The 18503-nt window shown below is 42.4% G+C and overlaps 1 protein-coding gene across 1 annotated transcript in view; it reads right to left on the bottom strand.

Moving 5' to 3' along the window:
• ANKFN1 (ankyrin repeat and fibronectin type III domain containing 1) overlaps window positions 1-1462 on the bottom strand; it is a 390308-nt gene extending 388846 nt beyond the window's left edge. Inside the window, exon 1 of the mRNA XM_077971016.1 lies at window positions 1347-1462. The gene's annotated coding sequence lies outside the window, so the exon portion shown is untranslated. The remainder of the gene's footprint in view (window positions 1-1346) is intronic.
• Window positions 1463-18503: the final 17041 nt, after the last annotated feature.

Genomic DNA, 18503 nt, shown 5'->3' on the forward strand with positions numbered 1-18503 from the left:
GATAAAATTGATTTTAGTTGTAACCCGACTAGATCCTCACGTTATGACTCATAAACAGTAAATCAGATTAAAGTAGCAACCACAGCTAAACAGTCTTCACCATTCTGGAGGGAGGCCATCCTTTTGTAAGTCAACTCCCTCAGGAATGATATTAGAATGGTTTTAGTCATGAACAAGCTCTGGAATTATACAATGCATAACTCTTCCTGGACTGTTAAAAATGACTTCTTGCTCTAATAAAAGACTGCATCATAATAGCAATGGCCCTAAATGTCTGCATAATTTATATATCACTATGACAATTTTTTGTCAATAAAGCCTTGCATGAACAAATTTAATCTATAAGGTGAAGATAATTTCATCTGTAATTAGCCTCTTGAGAATTCTGTCATGCACTTAAGTAAAAATATATAGCCCAGGCAACATACTCTTGATTCAGACCATAGATTTCTCCCTCAGATTACCATTTTTGTCCTTGGTTCAGCAGGCTGTGCCGCTGGAATAGCAGCCATTCTGCTTGTTAAGATTTCAAGTGCTCTTCAGAGTTAATGGAGTAAACTCAATGAGTTATGTCACCACTGTTTTGCCATCCTCTTTTTTAAAAGATGTACTTTATAATTATGTTAGCTAGTTACCTAAAAACTTTAGCATTAATTATCTGACTTTTTCTTTCTGACCAATACCATCAAGTTTCATTTTTACATACCCCCAAACAGGTAATTTAACAAATTTAGAACTATGGGAGATGTCAGCTAAGATGCTTATTTTGGGGGTTTGCTTGTACGTTTTATTTTTATTCTAGCATACATTTGTACCAAGGGATTTGTTCCTAGTAACTCAGCTTTACTACAGCAAATCTTTTTTTTTTTGGCCATTTATGAGAAGTTTTGTCTTAAATATTTACTTGTATTACTTTTAGGTATGGCACGCATGGCCTCAGCCAAAAGCAGTATGATCATATTTCAAAGAGAGAAAGAGACTCACAGGCACACAAGGAGAGGCAGAGAGGTGGTGGGCAGAGAGTAAGTGGCATTTGAGCAGGTCCAATCGATGTGTGCCTGGGAAAGACGCAATGAGCAGCCCACTGATTCTCTGCAGACCAGGGTTCAGTTAACCAAGGAGAAAGTGATTACTCCTTACTGGAGGTGGAGGCGAGCACATGGGTGCGACTGGGCCCCAAGCCAGTGGGGAAGAGATTTGGATTCCCTCCAGGTTAAAGGAGGGAAGAAAATGGATTTCCATTCAAGTTTGGAAGGCCAGCTGCCAGGCTAAGGGTCACGGGGAGTGGGCCAGATGAATGAGGCCAAGAGCTACCCCTAAAACCTGAGAAAGAAGGGCAGACTTACCACCTGGGGCTCGGAAATGGCCTGTCAGTGCTCCCAGCCTTCAGGCTGTCCCCCTGGGCTCCAGCTTGAGGTTGCCCAGCCAGCTCTGTTTAGAGACTCTTCACCATGGTTCCCAACCAGGAACTGGGAGCTCTGTGCAAACACAGCTACTGTGGTGGCATGCATGCCAGGGTGAGGCACTTGGTCACTGTGTGTGCAGGTGGCATACCTTCTGCTAGGAGTGCCCTCAAGGAAGTGAAGGACCTGACATTTTAGGTTAGGACTTTTTCCCACTTTCCTTTCCTGGAAAATGTATTGTTGGGGTGAGTACATTGTTACCCGCAGCATGGTTTAAAGGAAGGATTTCAAAGCAGGTATCAGTAGACCTAGAGTTTAGTCTTGGCCTTCATTCATTCATTCACTTTGCCTTCTTTCATTCACTTTCATTCATTCGTTCATTCACTTTGCCTTCATTCATTTGTTCATTCATTCATTCAATCTATATTTATTGAGCACCTACTATATTCCAGGCAAAAGGCCCCGGGGTTACAAGGTGAGCAAAAGAGAAAAAGTCATGACTGATTTGGAAACCAGTAAGGGAGACAGACACTAATCAACTAATCCCACAAGTAAATATGTAATTACAAATCGTAATGTGTGATGAAGGAAAGGCTTCAGGTCTATGAACATTTATTAGAGTGAGGGTGGAGAAGGGAATATCTAGCCTGAGAAGTCAGGAGTGCTTTTCTGAAAAGTAAACAAATTAGTAAGAATTAACGAGATAAATGGGACAGGAGCCTTCTAGACAGGAGAAATAAAAGACCCCGAGCTAGAAAAGATGGTATCTATGGTGTATTCAAAGAAGAAGGCCCAAGTGGCTAGAACACCAGAGTAAGGTTAGCTTACAAACTAAGAGGCTGGACTGCTTTTAGGCAGGGCTCAACCAGGTTCTTTGTTGATGTTGTTGTTGTTAAATAATAATAGGAATCTTCAATTGACCAACAATATTGATTCATAAGAGCACTCTTTGCAATTAAGCACCACAAATTAACCAACCTCTCCTGGCCTGTAGATAAAAGAAAGCTCTAACAAGTGAGGTGTGAATTCTATGTCCCTACAAAGGATCTGTTGGTAGAGCCAGTTTGACCTATAGCTCCATTCTTCCCAGCCTGGCCAGCCCTGCATTGTGTTCTAATATCAATGGTTCCTAAGTAGTGAACTCTTCTTATTGTTGCCTGGCACTGTGTTAAACACATCACATGCAGTATTTCATTTAATCCTCTCAACAGCCTTAGATGGTTGTTTATTAGAACTGTTGACAGGTATTTCAGCTCTCCCCCTTCCCGATTTACAATAATACTGTACTTCCTACCTCCTTGAAGTTAGATTTGGCCAAGTGGCCAGCTTTAGTCAATCCACACTGAGGAAAAGTGAGTATGTCATTTTCATGTGGGAGCATTTCATTGCCGGTGTTCTGTTCAACCTTTCCCTTTTTTCAGCCGTTCTGATTGTTCTGCTTATGGCAGTGCATGTGTAAATCAGTGATTCTCAACCAGGGGTGATTTCTGCTTCCCATGGGACATTGGACATTTCTGCAGATAGTTTGGGTTGTCACTGCTGGGGGAAGTGGTACTACTGGCAGCTGGTCCGTAGAGGTCAGAGATGCTGCTAAACATCCTGCAATGCACAGGGCATCCCTCACAACAAAGAACTCTCTGGCCCCAAAATGTTAAGAGTGCTGAGGTGGAGAACCATTGGTCTAGGTGGAGGATCCATCCGCCGATGTCCCTGAGTAACCATAATGGGCAAATCCCTTCTGCTAACCTGCAGTGAACATAAGCTTGAATGAAAAACAAACCTTGGTTGTACTGAGCCACTGATAAATGCGAGATGCCTGTTACTCTGGCATAAGCTCATCCTGACTGATAAATACAGTGGTAGATGCAGTGACTATTCTCATTTTATAAATCAGGAATCTGAGACTCAGAGATGTCAAGTAAGTTGCCCAAGACCACACAGCTAGGCAGAGCTGAGACTGTTACCCAAATCATCTGAACTTTAAAGCCTATGTGTTAACCACTCTATTAATGATTAACCAAATGTTAGTCATTCAGGATCCTATTCACAGATCTCAGAGGAAAATGGCCTTAACCAAGAGCCACTGGGAAGAAGGTGGCTTATAAAATTACTCCTATTTATCTGATACCTGTTTGCGGAAAGAATTCAGAAAGATGCTGCAAAACAGGTTCAGCTTATAAAGCAAGATAGTATCTCAACATTGTAATATTTTGCTTTTGTTCCCCATACTTCCTCGTACATATACAATAAAAAACCTTCTTCCTAGTCCTAATTCTAGTACTTTGGAGATATCCTGTTACCTCCAGAAAAATTAGCATTGTTAGTTGTTCATTTGCCAGAACTCTGGAGTTAGGGTTTGAATGTCAGTTCTGCCCTGTACTAGCTGTGTTATATTGGTTAATTTACTTAACCTCTAATTGACTTAGTTTCCTTATTTGTAAAATCATATGGAGTAGCAATAGTACTCTTCTAGTGAGGTTATCGGGGGATTTGAATATCCAATATTTGCAGTGGTTGTCACACAGTGTGTTCTAAGCATTTGTTAAACACGAAGTTTCCGGTGAAGGAATGCAAGGAGAAAAGAAGAGTCGAAAGAAGAAAAGCCCTAGTTGCCATCTAAGATGACTCAATGTGTAGGCATGTAATGAAAGTGCTATGGGAGGCCGGGTGCGGTGGCTCACACCTGTAATCCCAGCACTTTGGGAGGTCGAGGTGGGCAGATCACAAGGTCAAGAGATTGAGACCATCCTGGCCAATGTGGTGAAATCCCGTCTCTACTAAAAATACAAAATTTAGCCGGGCATGGTGGTGTGTACCTGTAATCCCAGCCACTAGGGAGGCTGATGCAAGAGAATCACTTGAACCTGGGAGGTGGAGGTTGTAGTTAGGCTGAGATCACGCCACTGCACTCCAGCATGGGCAACAAGAGCAAGACTCCATCTCAAAACAAAAACAAAACCAAAAAAGTAGCCAGGTATGGTGGCGCATGCATATAGTCCCAGCTACTTGGGAGGCTGAGACAGGGGAATCACTTGAACCTGGGAGGTGGAGATTACAGTGAGCTGAGATCGTGCCATTGCACTCCAGCCTGGCAACAGAGCAAGACTTCGTCTCAAAAAAAAAAAAAAAAAAAAAAAAAAGGTGCTATGGGAATGCAGTGACAGTGAATGTATTTAAGGGTAGGAAGTTCAGAGAAAGCTAGTCAAAGGAACCACTGCTTGGGTCTTAGGGAAAGAGTAGGAGTTACCAGGTGAACACAGGGGAGGGGCCAGGTGTGAGGCTTCCAGAAGAAGGCTAATGTGGACTGAGGGAAAAGGCAAGTTTGGATAACGTGGAGCAATTCCCCCTGGATGACTGGTTTAAAGGTGTAATAAGAGAGAACACTAGCAGGCTCTTTGGGATCAGGAAAAAAATAATTTTGACTGTAGCTTAGTTTCCCAACAAGTTCCTTAAACACAGCCCCTTAAAAATAAAGAAAACACAGCTAGGCCCTAAAGCTGTGGGAGTGAATAATTGCTCTGACTTCACTCAGATATCACCTTACCTGACCTGTCCTTGTAAAATTCATTGCTATGACCCTCCAAAAACTAGCCAGATTAAACGAATAATGGTTTAGCCATTGGCCTTTTTTGGGGTACATGGATGGAGCATTCAGACAAGATCTAAAAACCACCAAGCTAGATGGGCAGAATTCCTAGTCTCCACTTACATCCTAAGTTCTTGGGCATCTTGAATCCTCCTTGAGACTTCAGGTAACTCCAGCCCAGCCAGTGCCCAGACTCCTGGGTTCTTTCAGCAACTGAACTGCCCCCTGCCATGGCTTCTGAGGTGGGAGGAAGCAAACACCCACCAAAGTTCATCTAGAAATCCAGGCACTTGATCCCTGACATCAAAGAAATGGGGCACTTTGCCCCTTGGATTATATGATTTTCTTTGGCACAAGGGTTGAGGCACATGCAAAATTGAAGCTTCCGTGATGTTTTTGGGGACAGCATGAGAGTGAAGTAGTATTTCAACTGTAAAAATCTCTCAGTGTGTCTCTCACCAGTAGATTCCTGGGAAAATGCCCACTGCTTCAGTTACCCAAGCTGGCTCCCAATAACAATCATTGTTACACAGAAACACAACCATTTCACTTTATACATTCTCAAGCGCCCTCCCTTGGATTTTCTATTTACTCCTCACCAAAATCCAGAGGGAGAAATTGGTAGGACTGAATGGCCTTCTAGAGGAGATTTTTGAGGAAAACCAAATATTATTATTCCTAAGTGAGAAGATGAGGGAAATACTTCCCAGAAAAGGTAAATACTTGCCAACATGTCATGATTAAATTATGACAGTTCTGGGATCAGAAATTGGGATTTCAGATTCCAACCCTCTATCCAAGCTGCTGAGAGAAAAGGAACCCACAGATTAATTTGGTGTTATCATCATCTGGCAGTGAAATCAATCTGTGAAGCCTACTGTTTGAGAGCCAGGTGGGATTGTGTAGCTCAGTCAGTTCTGAGGTCTCTGTTTTATCGGTAAGGGGATCTGAGGTCCATGCTTACCTTTGTACACATGTAACATAAATTGCATTTCAGCTTATGTGCTGCTTTCACAACACTCATCTCACTTACTGTTGTCCTCATAACAACTCTAGGAAAGGGCAGAGCTGGTATCACTGGCCACGGATTTACAAAGGTACAAAAAGGATGGGTGGGGCAGAGGTTATTGGAGCCCAGGTTTTAGAAACACAGCTGGTTGGAGTCCTGGCTGTGTGACCCCGGACAAGGTGACAGAAGTCATCTGTAAAATGGAGACAATAGTATCCTCCTTGCAGGGTTGCTTTAATGAATATATATTATAATATTTAGAAAGTCTTAACTCTATGTTGGGCTGAGAATAAATACTCAGTGGATGACAGTATTGATGTTATTATTATTAAAGTCTAAATCAAGGTTTCTCAACTTCTGCATTACTGACATTTTAGGCCAGGTCATTCTTTGCTGTAGGGGCTGTCATACACGTAATAGGACATTTAGCAGCATCCCTTGCCTTTACCTCCTGTCACCAGTAACACCACCACTGTCCTCTCACCACCCCAATTGTGACCATCAGAAATGTCTCCTGGGGAATGGGCAAAACTAGGTCTGGCTGAGAACCATTGATCTAAGACTTTCTGACTCAGTTCACTGTGATGTAACTCTCTCTCTCTCTCTGTCTCTTTCTGTTACACCCACACACCCGCACACACAGACCAAACAAACCCCCAAAACTCCAAAATTAACCGAACAAAAGCAATAAATAAACCCCAAGAAGGAAAGACAGACAGGAAGAGAAAAATGAAGAAATGGAAGGAAGAAAAGAAGAAATGGAGAGAGGGAGGGGAGGAAGTTGGGAGGCATGGAAGGAGGAAGCGAAGAAAGGAAAAGAGAGAGAGAAAGAAAAAAAGAATACAAAGGAAGGATGGAAGGCAGGGAGAGAGTGAGAGAGGGAGAGAACAATTTCATCCAAAGGCACTGAATTGTTCCAGAAAGCCGAGTATTCCACACGTGCCTTGGAGGTGTGCAGGGGTGGCTGGCAGACTCCCGTGATCAAGTGTGCATCTTTCTGGATCACTCTTTGTGTTCCACCTTGTCCTCTGCCAGTCCTCTCAGCCCACACAGATTGTGTTCCATACAGAACCAGTCACTCATCAATCCCTCCAAGTCCATGCTCCTTAACTATTGTTTCCACTGCCTGGAGAGGGTCTCCACATTCAGGGCTCCTGGTAAAAGCCTAGCCCTTCTTAAAGATCCTTCCCAGGTTCATCTTCCTCTGAGAGACCTTCTTACCCATTCCCATCCAGGCAAAGTGGCTGCATATTTCCCTCTGTACATCCATTATATGCTCTACTCTTAAACGATTTGTCATTCTCCATTAAAATGACTAATTTCCATATTTCTCTTCCCCACAAAACTGTGACATGCTTGGGAGCAAAGATCACCTCTCATTCATCTTTGATTCTCAATACCTGGCCCCTGGCTAAAGGAGGTTTTGCAAAGCACATCTGAATGCATGAATTTTTTAACGTAGTCATCCTGTGACCCTCTCAAGGACTCTAGAATCCTGAAACACCATTGTGCAAAGATTTACAATACTACCTGCGTCCCTCCTGACACCTCTTCTCTTTTCAAACATTACTCAAACAATTAACATCAGGAAGCAGAGCAGAAGCATAGGGCGCTGCCAAAGGGAAACATGGACAGGACAGCGCCTGCTATTTGTGTTGTATTTGTCATGCAAATCACCTGAGCCTCCATGACTACCATGGACACTGGCGCAGGGACCAGGAGAAGGACTAGCTCTGGGCACCTCCAACCAGCAGCCTCCCCAATCCTGATACCCACAGGGGACTATGCTTCTTTATTCTGAAGGTTGAAAAAAGCAGTAAGTGTGCTGAACTGTTTGTCAGAAAACCCTGATGGAACCCAGGTTCCACGACTAACTTTCTCTGTGACTTTGCTCAAGCAGCGCCCCTCTCTGGGTCTCAGCCTTCTCATCTATGAAATGAGGAGCTTACCTTTGACAAGTGTTTCACAAATTGAGAGTTGTGATCCATCAAGAGGTCTCAAACCATTATTTAAAAAATGAAATAGACTAGAAAAGAAAATATTGGAATGCTTTGTGCTTTGCAAAGGCAAGTATATTTTTGAGGAATGTTGTTTCCCAGGTGAGTGAATGTGGCTACAATCTACATATTAAAATGGGTTGCGGTAAAGTTTAAATGACATCAGGTCATATGATTGCTAAATTTCCTTTCAGCTCCAGTTTTTCTATTCCATGAGTGAGCCAAGAAGAAGACAGAGACACCCTCAGAACCAGAACCAGAGGATATCAGTGGCTTGCTCTGCTCATAGCCCTGTTTTATATTGGAGCCACATCAGAGAATATTTATAATTGCTGGGCATGCCACAAACAGCCAATCTATTTCCTTTGCCAGGAATATCCCTCCTTTCCTCCCCATGTCACTCTGACCGCTTGTGTACCTGGTGAAGTCCCACGGATCCTTGAAGAGCCAGTTCAAATATCACTTTGTCAATTTCCCCAAGGCCCCAGACAGAATGAACTGCTGCTTCCTGGATGGGCCCTGCAACTCTGTACATAACACTCTACCAGCCCTTCTTGTTTTATTTGAGGCAGCTGTTTATGTCTGCTTCCCCCTGCAGACTGGGAACTCGGGGAGCAGGATCTGTTTATTTCATTTCCTTATCATCAGCCTGAGACACAGGCTTGATTATGCTGGTTGAATGAAACTGAATTCTCTTTTCAGCAGATCCTACATCTGCTGGGCAGTTCAGGAAAAGAAATCACTTTTACCTCATGGAAGAACCACACACCCTATGGGACTTGGTGGAGCACTGTTGCCCAACTCGCTGCAAGCCCCTGGTCTATTGCTGGCAAGGAGAAGCCACTGCTCAAACTCCCCCATGATGCACGCTGCTCTCCAGTCCTCCTCCAGCAGATGTTCTCTAGAAGAAGCTCCTCTGTTCTACTTTCCTGCAGTGCCTTTGGCTTTGGCCTTTTCCAGACTTGATAACCAGAGGCTGCCACTGATGGCATCTGTGCCTTCCATCCTGCACCTTTGATCCTGCTCAGCTCAGCTCCTCTTGCTCTGCCAGGGATGCAGCCTGCAGAACTCAGGGTGTACAATTCCAGGCAGGATACATAGCATGGCAGAATGAGATTCTTTTTCATGTCACTCATTACCTGAATTGCCTCACTCTCTCCTTCAGTGCTGATTGACTTTTCAAAGGCGACTGCAGCCAGCATTTTTGCTCATTTTATAAATATCCAGATGCACACAGTCGCCAAGATCATCAAGGTAGCAGCCCTATTAAACGTCCCGCTGTGTTAACTACCAAATGGCAGATGCTCATTTACATATTTTCCTGCATACTATTTATGTAATATTTAATTATCAAACATCCATGTTTCTCAGAGCTTTGATTCCCCTACCAGACACAATTCTCTCCTAAGAACTTTAATACTTGGGTTACAATATTTTAGCGATAGGCTGGGCACAGTGGTTCATGTCTTTAATCCCAGTGCTTTGAGAAACCAAGGCAGGAGGATCACTTGAGCAAGGGTTTGAGGCCAGCCTGGGTAACAGAGTAAGACCCCATCTCTAATAATAATGATGATGATATAGGAATAGTGTTATTAACTCTGTGATTTCCAAAATCTGCCTGCATACCTAAGTCATGTAGAGAACTTGACAATACTGTTTCCTGTGACTCTACTTCCTGAAAAAAAATGGCTGGGAAGGGCTCAGGCATTTTTCAGAATCTCCCCCAATGGATTCTAATGCTTGTCCCTGTTTGAGAGCCACTGCTTCATATGACACTGTCAGGGAATGAGATGTTCCCTATTCATGAACTCCAGATAAATACCATTTACGAATTCAAGAATTTAACCATTTAACCATTTATGTAATATTGCTGTAAAATGTAATTTATTAAATTTAAACAGAATGTAGGGAACATAATTAGCCTTTATATTCATGACAAATGTCACCTTGAATCTTAAGTACTATGATGTAGTCTAGTGATGCGCTCATGTATAATTGACTGTATAGTTAAAGAGGCATTGTTTGCCCCTTCACTGAATGGCTCCAGATAAAATGACGTTAAAAGAAGGAGGATCTCCAGATTTTGGTTGTAGGGCAGGGGGGCAGTGCATTACTATCTGTTCATATGTACAAACTCTTTACAATGGGTTCTTTTTTGTACACACATAGGATGTGGCTTCACTAGTATATGGAGTTGAAACATTTCCCAAGTGTTGAAGTGGGGGGTTCCAGGGGTACTTCTTGGTGATAAATGCAATCTCTGCCCTTAAGGACAATCATTTTAAATGGCTGAAATGGGAATGGAATCTTTCAAAACTATGTTCAAATTGATATAACTAATTGCTTCTCAAACTACTATGAGGGAGCATCTCAGTTGCTTGTTTAAAACACAGGTCTTATAGCCCTACCTCTAGAGATTCTGATTCATTAGGTCCTAGGATAAGGCCCAGAATCTGCATTTTAAATAAGAGCTTCAGGTATTCTGATGCAAGGGACTGGTCAACACGTGCTTCTCAAACTATTTCTGAATGATCAGTTTTATTTTTTGCATCTCAATTTGCTGCCAAAACCTAGTCCCTCAGCTCATTCATGGAACTTAACCATACAAATTTGACTAGATCCAAACCGGTCTGTGTCCTATTCCACAAAAATTGTCTACTGATGATGTCTTCTTGTGCCAATGACAGTTTGCTTAAAAAGTTTCTAAGTACTTACTCTTGAAGACTGGCACTGGTGAACAGAGCACACTTTGACTAGTACCACCATATAACACATGCTAAGAAATACCTCATTAAAGTATGAGTTTCTGAGAAGTCCCTAACCCTAGTAATCCTAGGGGGTCCTAACAATCATGGCTTTTGACACAGATGAATATCTAATTGGTTAAAGTGTAGGTTAATGAGGAGGGAAGTTTGGCAGCATGTGATTTAGCTCGAGGAGAAGAGAATGGAATGATTCATCTGTGACATTGATTTGTTTCCTATATGGTAAAGGAGTGGGGAGGAAAGAATTGTAAGAAGACAATTGTCTTTGTCATTTCAGGTTGCTGTAATAGAATACCATACACTGGTGGATTAACAATAGACATTTATTTCTCATAGCTCTGCAGGCTGAAGAGTCTAAAATCAAGACTCTGGAAGACCTGGGGTCTGGTGAGAGCCTACTGTTCAATTCTGATTTGTAGAGGGCCATTGTCTCATTGTATCCACGTATGGCAGAAAGTGGGGGTGGGGGTGGAAGTGGATCCCAGTGTCTCCTCCTCCACTCTCATGACCTAATCTGATTACCTCCCAAAGGCCCTACATCCAAATACCATCACACTGAAGGTTAGAATTTCAGCATGTGAATTTCAAGAGGACACAGTCAGCCTGTAATAACAATGGTACAGAACCCTTGCTAAACAGTTCTGTGTTCTTAACCTAGATAGGATCCAAACCACAGGTGAAGCTCAGGGGAATCCCAAAGGACAAATTGGCTACATCCTAAATTTGGGAACTGGGACAGAATAGACTTTTTCTTTAAGATGCCCCTGAGGATGCTCAGGTCTAAGGCTTCAGCTGGAAAGCTTGGCTTGGAGAAGGGAAGGGATATCTGAAGACTACTAACCCTCTGTTACCCTACAGCCTCTTCCAATCTCTCTCACTAGGGGATTGCAAAAACACTGGAATTAACTTTAGAAATAGAAGGCCAAGAGCTATCATTATAGCAACTGTTTACTATTGCTACTTAATTAATATGCCATAAAATAATCATCATGTGGTCCACTAGATGCATGTCAGGGTAGCTTTGATGACTACACTAAAACATCTCTGCTACATTTTTCATGTGTAATAAAATGATCTGTCTACAATCTGAGGGAAAATATTGTCTCCAAACACAACAGGGCTCCATAGGTTATGCTCACTGTCTCCATTTCATCAGCTATAACAATCATCAGAAAAGTTGAATGGCACAGACACCTAACCTTAAAATCCTAGGATCCCCAGCAGGCTCCTTCCACGATCTCATTTTCCATATCTGATTCATTTGTAACTCCTATAACAACTTCCTTGCAGAGAAGATGGGACAGATACAGAATACTTGAGAGTGCACAAGTTTTTTTCAGTTTCTGGTCCTGCCTTCACTGCCATTTTGCAGCAGAATTATGGCTTGAATATTAGAAAGAATAATGATTTCCAGCAAATTATTAGTGCCTGTGGGGGTTCACTTATATCTAATTTGTTCCATCTTTTCTGTGTTTGTTGCCGCTTTCTTTGTTAGTTTCATCTCTTCCTTCCGAAATCGGCATAGCCACCAAACCAGTCTCCCACTTCTGCTCATTTCCCTCATCTATCTTCCTTCCATGTACGCCCAGAAGGGTGAAGTGACAAAGTCACTCTCCAGTGAATGTCCTTCTGTGAAGTCACCTACTGGCTAGAGTCCCAGTACTTGAGCCTGGTGGAATGCCTCATGACTTGGTTTTTTGTTGCCCCTCAGGCAACATTTTCCACCTCTGTCATCACCCTGCCCTCTGGCCATGCAGAACTATCTACTGTCTCTCAAATGAAGAACAGACTTTCCTCAATCTTGTTGGTTCTCTACCAGGAACCTTCTTCGCCTTAGATTCTGCTAGGAGAATTTCTACTCATTCTTTAAGACTGAGCTCCAATGTCTAAATTTCTGGCTTCTCCAGGATACCAAGACCTATTTGGCAAATAAGGACTGGGTTTAATCAACCTTTGTGTCCCCAGAGTGCAGGTGGCAGAAATCTAGTAGGCACTTAATCCACATGTGTTAAGCACCCTCAGAAGAATGGTAGAAGCATGATGAGTCAGAGTGGAATGAGGAGAGGAAAGAGGGAAGCTTGGAATTCTAAGATAGTACCAACTCCTCCCAGTCCAAAATCAGCATTCTATTCACCTGAAATTTTTCAGATATGTTACACGAAACATCAGTGAAGGAATAAAGCCAGAAAATTAAGCATCGAAGTAACTTGTGATCTGATCCATCAATCCCTTTCTGTGTTCTTTAGAGTGAAAGCCTCAGTTGTGCCCTGTTTGGCTAACAAGATTCAGCACTTAAATAGGAACCACTTTCTCTCCCCTTAATCACTGCTTATACAGGCTCCTGGGGTAGAAAATTGGTGCACAGAAAAATAGCTTGTCACTTCTGAGTTGTGACAAAGTAAGACTATCCATCCATTACAGCTCCTGTTCTAAACCTGCTGGGCAAATCATAAAATAGTAAACAATAACTTGGCAGGTGTGGACGGGCTGAAAGGATGCAGCTCACTTTTCTCTTAACCTCAGGGCATCTGAGCTTGGCAGATGTAACCTCAAAGACATTGTGTCCTTCTGTTTCTTTTATCCAGCACTCAACACACACATACACACACACACATACACACGCATGCACGAACACACACACATACACACCCCTCTGACTTCTAGAGATTTACTCTCGGCAGCAGTAGAATAAATGTATTTATTGCTACTTTTCTGGTCATACATATGAAGGTGAGGTCTGGGTTGCAGTGAGGTGTTGAAATATAAATTATAATTTCAAAGTTTCTAAGGTTCTTTATGCAGTTAAAGGGGAAGGCTTTCATTCATTTACTCAATAAGTAATTAGAGAGCCTTCACTTTGATCCAGGTACTTTTCCAGGTTCCGGAGATACATCAGTTAATAAAACAAAGTGCCTGCCCTTACAGAGCTTACGTGATGGAGTAGGAGATAGATAATACATAAATGAACTCATAAGTATATCACATGTCAGAGTGATGAATGCTATGAAAAACACTAAATCTGGCCGGTGTAATGGGGATAGGGTGGTGAGTGTATGTATGTGTGTGCGTGTGTGTGTAGAGGGCGCTATTTTTGTATGAAAGGGTCAGAAGACATCTCCCTTCCATTCTTTTCCAGCTTCTGGCAGCTGTCAGCAATTCTTTGACTTGTGATTGCGTCACTCCCACCTCTGCCTCTGTGGTTATATTGCCTCCTCCAATCTCCTTCTGCTTCTCTCTTGTAAGGATATTGTGATGGCATTTAGAGCCCACCCAAGAATCCAGGATAAACCCCCCTTTTCAAGATCCTTAACTAAAACTTATCTTTTCTATAGAAGATAACATTCACAGATTTTGGAGATCAGACCATGGATATATTTTTGGAGGGCTACCATTCAGTCCTCTGAATGTGAGGAATAATATTACCCACATAATATTGTACAGATAGGATATCTGGGGGAGCAGTGCTTCAGACCAAGAAAACAGAATGTGCCAAGGCTCTGAACCAGCATACCTTGCCTGATAAAGGAGGGGTAAGAAAGCCAGTGTGCCTGGATTGAAGACGAGGCTGACAGAGTGTAGCTGTGAAGATCATGTAGGCCAGAAAGGACTTTTGCAGCAGTCACTGGAAGGTTCTGAGCAGAAAAGGGATATGAACTGACTGTGTTTCACCTAAGGACTCTGCTTAGATTGCAGAGAGGGACTGGGCACAAACTCTACCCTAACAGACGATTGATGCATTTTTGAAGATGTGCAGATAAGCCTAGAACAAGCTTTCAGTGGCCCTGGAGTTTGAAAAATAAAAATTCTCAAGTAAGACAGAAACAAGCATTTTGGAGGTTACAAACTGGTGGCAGGAAAGAGAGAAGGGAGGATAGGGTGGACTACAGAGACAGGTCCAGTAAGAGGAAGGCAAGCTGGAATCTAAGGCAGGGCAAAACTGGGGAATGACCAGCAGGAAATGATCTTTGGTGGGCAGGGATATCTGGGTTATCTTAGCCACACAATCTTCAAAATCTTCACTTCTAAGTTCTTGCCTATATTGTCTCTTTAACTTTTATTTTAGGTTCAAGGGTACTTGTGTAGGTTTGTTATATAGGTAAATTGCGCATCATAGGAGTTTGGTGTGCAGATTTTGTCACTCAGGCAATAAACACACTACCTGATAAGCAGTTTTTTGATGCTCACCCTCCTCCCACCCTCCACCCTCAAGTACACATGTATCCGTCTGTACTCAATGTTTAGCTCCCACTTATAATCAAGAATATGTGATATTTGGTTTTCTGTTCCTCCCTTAATTAACTTAGGATAATGGCCTCTGGCTCCATTTATGTTGCTGCAAAGGACATGATCTCATTCTTGTTAGTGGCTGCATAGTATTCCATGGTGTATATGTACCACATTTTATTTATCCAGTTTACTGTTGATAGATGTTTAAGTTGGTTCTTTATCTCCCCTACTGTGAATAGTGCTGCAATAAACACACATATGCATGTGTCTTTACGGCAGAATTATTTATATTTCTTTGGGTATATACCTAGTAATGGGATTGCTGGGTCAAATGAGAGTTCTGTTTTAAGTTATGTTGAGAAATTGCCACAGTTTTCCACAATGGCTGAACTAATCCACATTTCCACCAACAGTGTATAAACATTCTCTTTTCTCTGCAACCTCACCAGCATTTGTTATTTTTTGACTTTTTAATAGTAGCCATTTTGGTTGATATGAGATGGTATTTCATTGTGGTTTTGATTTGCCTTTCTCTGATGATGAGCGATGTTGAGCTTCTTTTTTTCTATTGTTCCTCTTCCATTGTCCTAAACCTTCAGTAAAGATTTACTACGAAACGTACCACCCTTGGGTTAGAGTTCCTTTGGATAAAAGCAATTCCAACTGTTCTAAAGCACTTTGGGACTATTGCTTGGAATCGGAACCAAAGTCAGGTAGACTTGAACTCAAATTTCATTTCTAGGACTATCTGGGGTGGGCAGAGGCAGGCAGAAGATACTGAGAAATGAAAAAATGATAGAATGGTAACTAACCTTTGTAGAGCACAGGACAATAACGTCCCGGTAATCGGTCAGGTCATTTTATATCTCTCTCTCATCAGACGACCACATCCTGGTCTCTAGTTGGTGTGGGAAGAGCTATGCCCTGTGGAAATGTAGCTCAAAGCAGCTGTGGAGAAGGCCAATGTGGACCCATCATCTGTTGGGCACTTAACATGTGCCAGGCCCTGTCCATAAATTCTCTTTAATTTAGTGCTAACAACAACCTTAGAAGTAAACTATTATTATGGCCACTTTACAGGCAAGAAAACTGAGGCCTGGGAGAATAAGGTAAAATTGTTCGAGGTCATATAACCAATAAACAGCAGGGTTGAGATTTCCACTAGGCATCTCTGATTCCAAAGAGCCCACATTCTTTACATCAGACTAAAATCCTAGGGCTCAGTTAGGCCACTCTGTCCAAGGACTTCTTACTTCTCTGGGAATTTATTGACTTAACTAAGTCAGACATTGCACAGATCCTGCATTTTGGATTTCTGCTTCCATCGTGGACACTCCTGTGAGTCACAGACTTCTTTCAATGCCTGCCCAACCCAGTGACCTCCCCTGGCTCTCACAAGGAACTCAGCATGCTTTGCGTTCAGGGCATAAGCACTTCCCCCAGACATAAAGCCTGGCTTCTTTCTCTATAGCTTTGCTAGCTCTCTAGGACACCTCATCCAAATTAAAGCATTCAGACCAGATGTAATGGCTCCTGCCTGTAGTCCCAGCACTTTGGGAGGCTGACACGGGATGATTGCTTGAGGCCAGGAGTTCAAGACCAGCCTGGGTAACATAGTAAGATCCCATCTCAACAACAACAAAACCCCACAAAAATTAGCTGGGTGTGGTGGCATGCACCTGTAGTTCCAGATACTCGGGAAGTTGAGGTAGGAGGACTGACTGAATCCAGAAATTCAAGGTTGCACTGAGCTGTCATTGTAACACTTCCCTTTAGCCTGAGACCCTGAGTAAGACCATGTATCAGAAAAAAAAAAAAAAAAAAGTAAAGCATTCAACAAGCAGCTGGGTGGGTTTCCTCTGACCTTGTCCTGATGTTAGTCAGTCAAAGGGCTGAAAATAGTTACATTGCTCTTAAAAGGCCTATTTTTCCAAATCAGCAATATTCCTTATCAATACACAGTTTCGGCAAGTGTTGATGGGGGCCCTATATTTAGCATCTGTATTCTCTTGCTTGCACAGTACACGGGTCTCTCTAAATAAGCAGTTTCCACAAGTTTATACTACAGTGAGCCATTGTATAAAGATTTTAGGCTGTTTATTTGGGACTTGGAGCACCATTTAACCCTTACTGCTATTTGGAATTAACCCAAAATTCAGTTTTGAAACAGGCAGTTTAATTAGGATAGCAATGATAGCCAGCATTCACTAGTGCTAACCTCATTCTGAATACTTTACATGCACAGTCTCATTTAGTCCTCACAATAATCATATAGGAATCCATTTAATAGAAGAAACAGGCTGGGCACTGTAGCTCACGCCTGGAACCCCAAGACTTTGGGAGGCCAAGGTGGGTGAATCACGAGGTCAGGAGATTGAGACCATCCTGGCCAACATAGTGAAACCCCGTCTCTACTAAAAATACCAAAAAAAAAAAAAAAAAAACAATTAGCTGGGTGTGGTGGTGTGTGCCTGTAGTCCCAGCTACTCAGGAGGCTGAGGCAGGAGAATCTCTTGAATGCGGGAGACGGAGCTTGCAGTGAGCCAAGATCATGCCACGGCACTCCAGCCTGGCAGCCTGGTGACAGAGCGAGATGCCGCCTCAAAATGAAAAAAAAAAACAAAAAAAAAAAAAAAAGAAGAAGAAACAACTGAAACAGTATTTAAGTACAGTCATTTCTGCTACAATGCAATATATACATTCCTAAGCAATATTATCCTCCTATGCTAAAATTATGCTGAAAATCATAATTTTACTCTGCAAAACCATGAAATAAAATCCACAGGGCTTATGAGAAAATTTGGATTGCATCCGCATTAGTGTCCTATGGTTGCCATCAAAAATACCACAAAGTGCATCTCACTGTTCTGGAGGCCAGAAGTCCAAAATCAAGGCGTGGGCAAGGTTGGTTCCTTCTGAGGGCTGTAAGGTTCACTCTGTTCCATGCACCTCTCCTGTCTTCTGATGGCTTGCTGGCAATCTTTGACATTTCTTGGGATGTAGATGCATCACCCTGCTCTCTGCCTTTATGGTCACACGGTGTACTCCCTGTGTGAGTTCACAGATTCTTCCTCTGTACCTGTCTGTCAGCGTCCAAATTTCTCCCTTTATAAGGACAGAAATTACAATGGACAAGGACTTACCTGATGACTTCGCTCTAAATTCATTACTTCTGAAAAGACTTAATGTCCAAATAAGGTCACATTCTGAGCTATTGGGGATTAGGAAGACTTCAACATCCTAATGGTTGGGGAGCACAATTCAACTTATAACAGGTACCACACTCAAGAAACTTCATCAATGACACATTAAAATAAAGGTAGGGAACTCATAAAAACAATAGTATAGTTTTGGGCATATTACATAGTTAAGAAATACACAAATACTCCAATAAATATGGAACTTCACCTTGGGGCTTGATGCTTACTTGTGAAAGCAAACTTGGGAAGTGGTAGGAGGAGGATCGTCTGAAATCAGAAGGCAAGTTGTAGCACTTCTTGGATGGGTGTGGCTCAT

The sequence above is a fragment of the Macaca mulatta genome, chromosome 16, assembly GCF_049350105.2.
Source record: "Macaca mulatta isolate MMU2019108-1 chromosome 16, T2T-MMU8v2.0, whole genome shotgun sequence".
Taxonomy (NCBI): Eukaryota; Metazoa; Chordata; class Mammalia; order Primates; family Cercopithecidae; genus Macaca; species Macaca mulatta.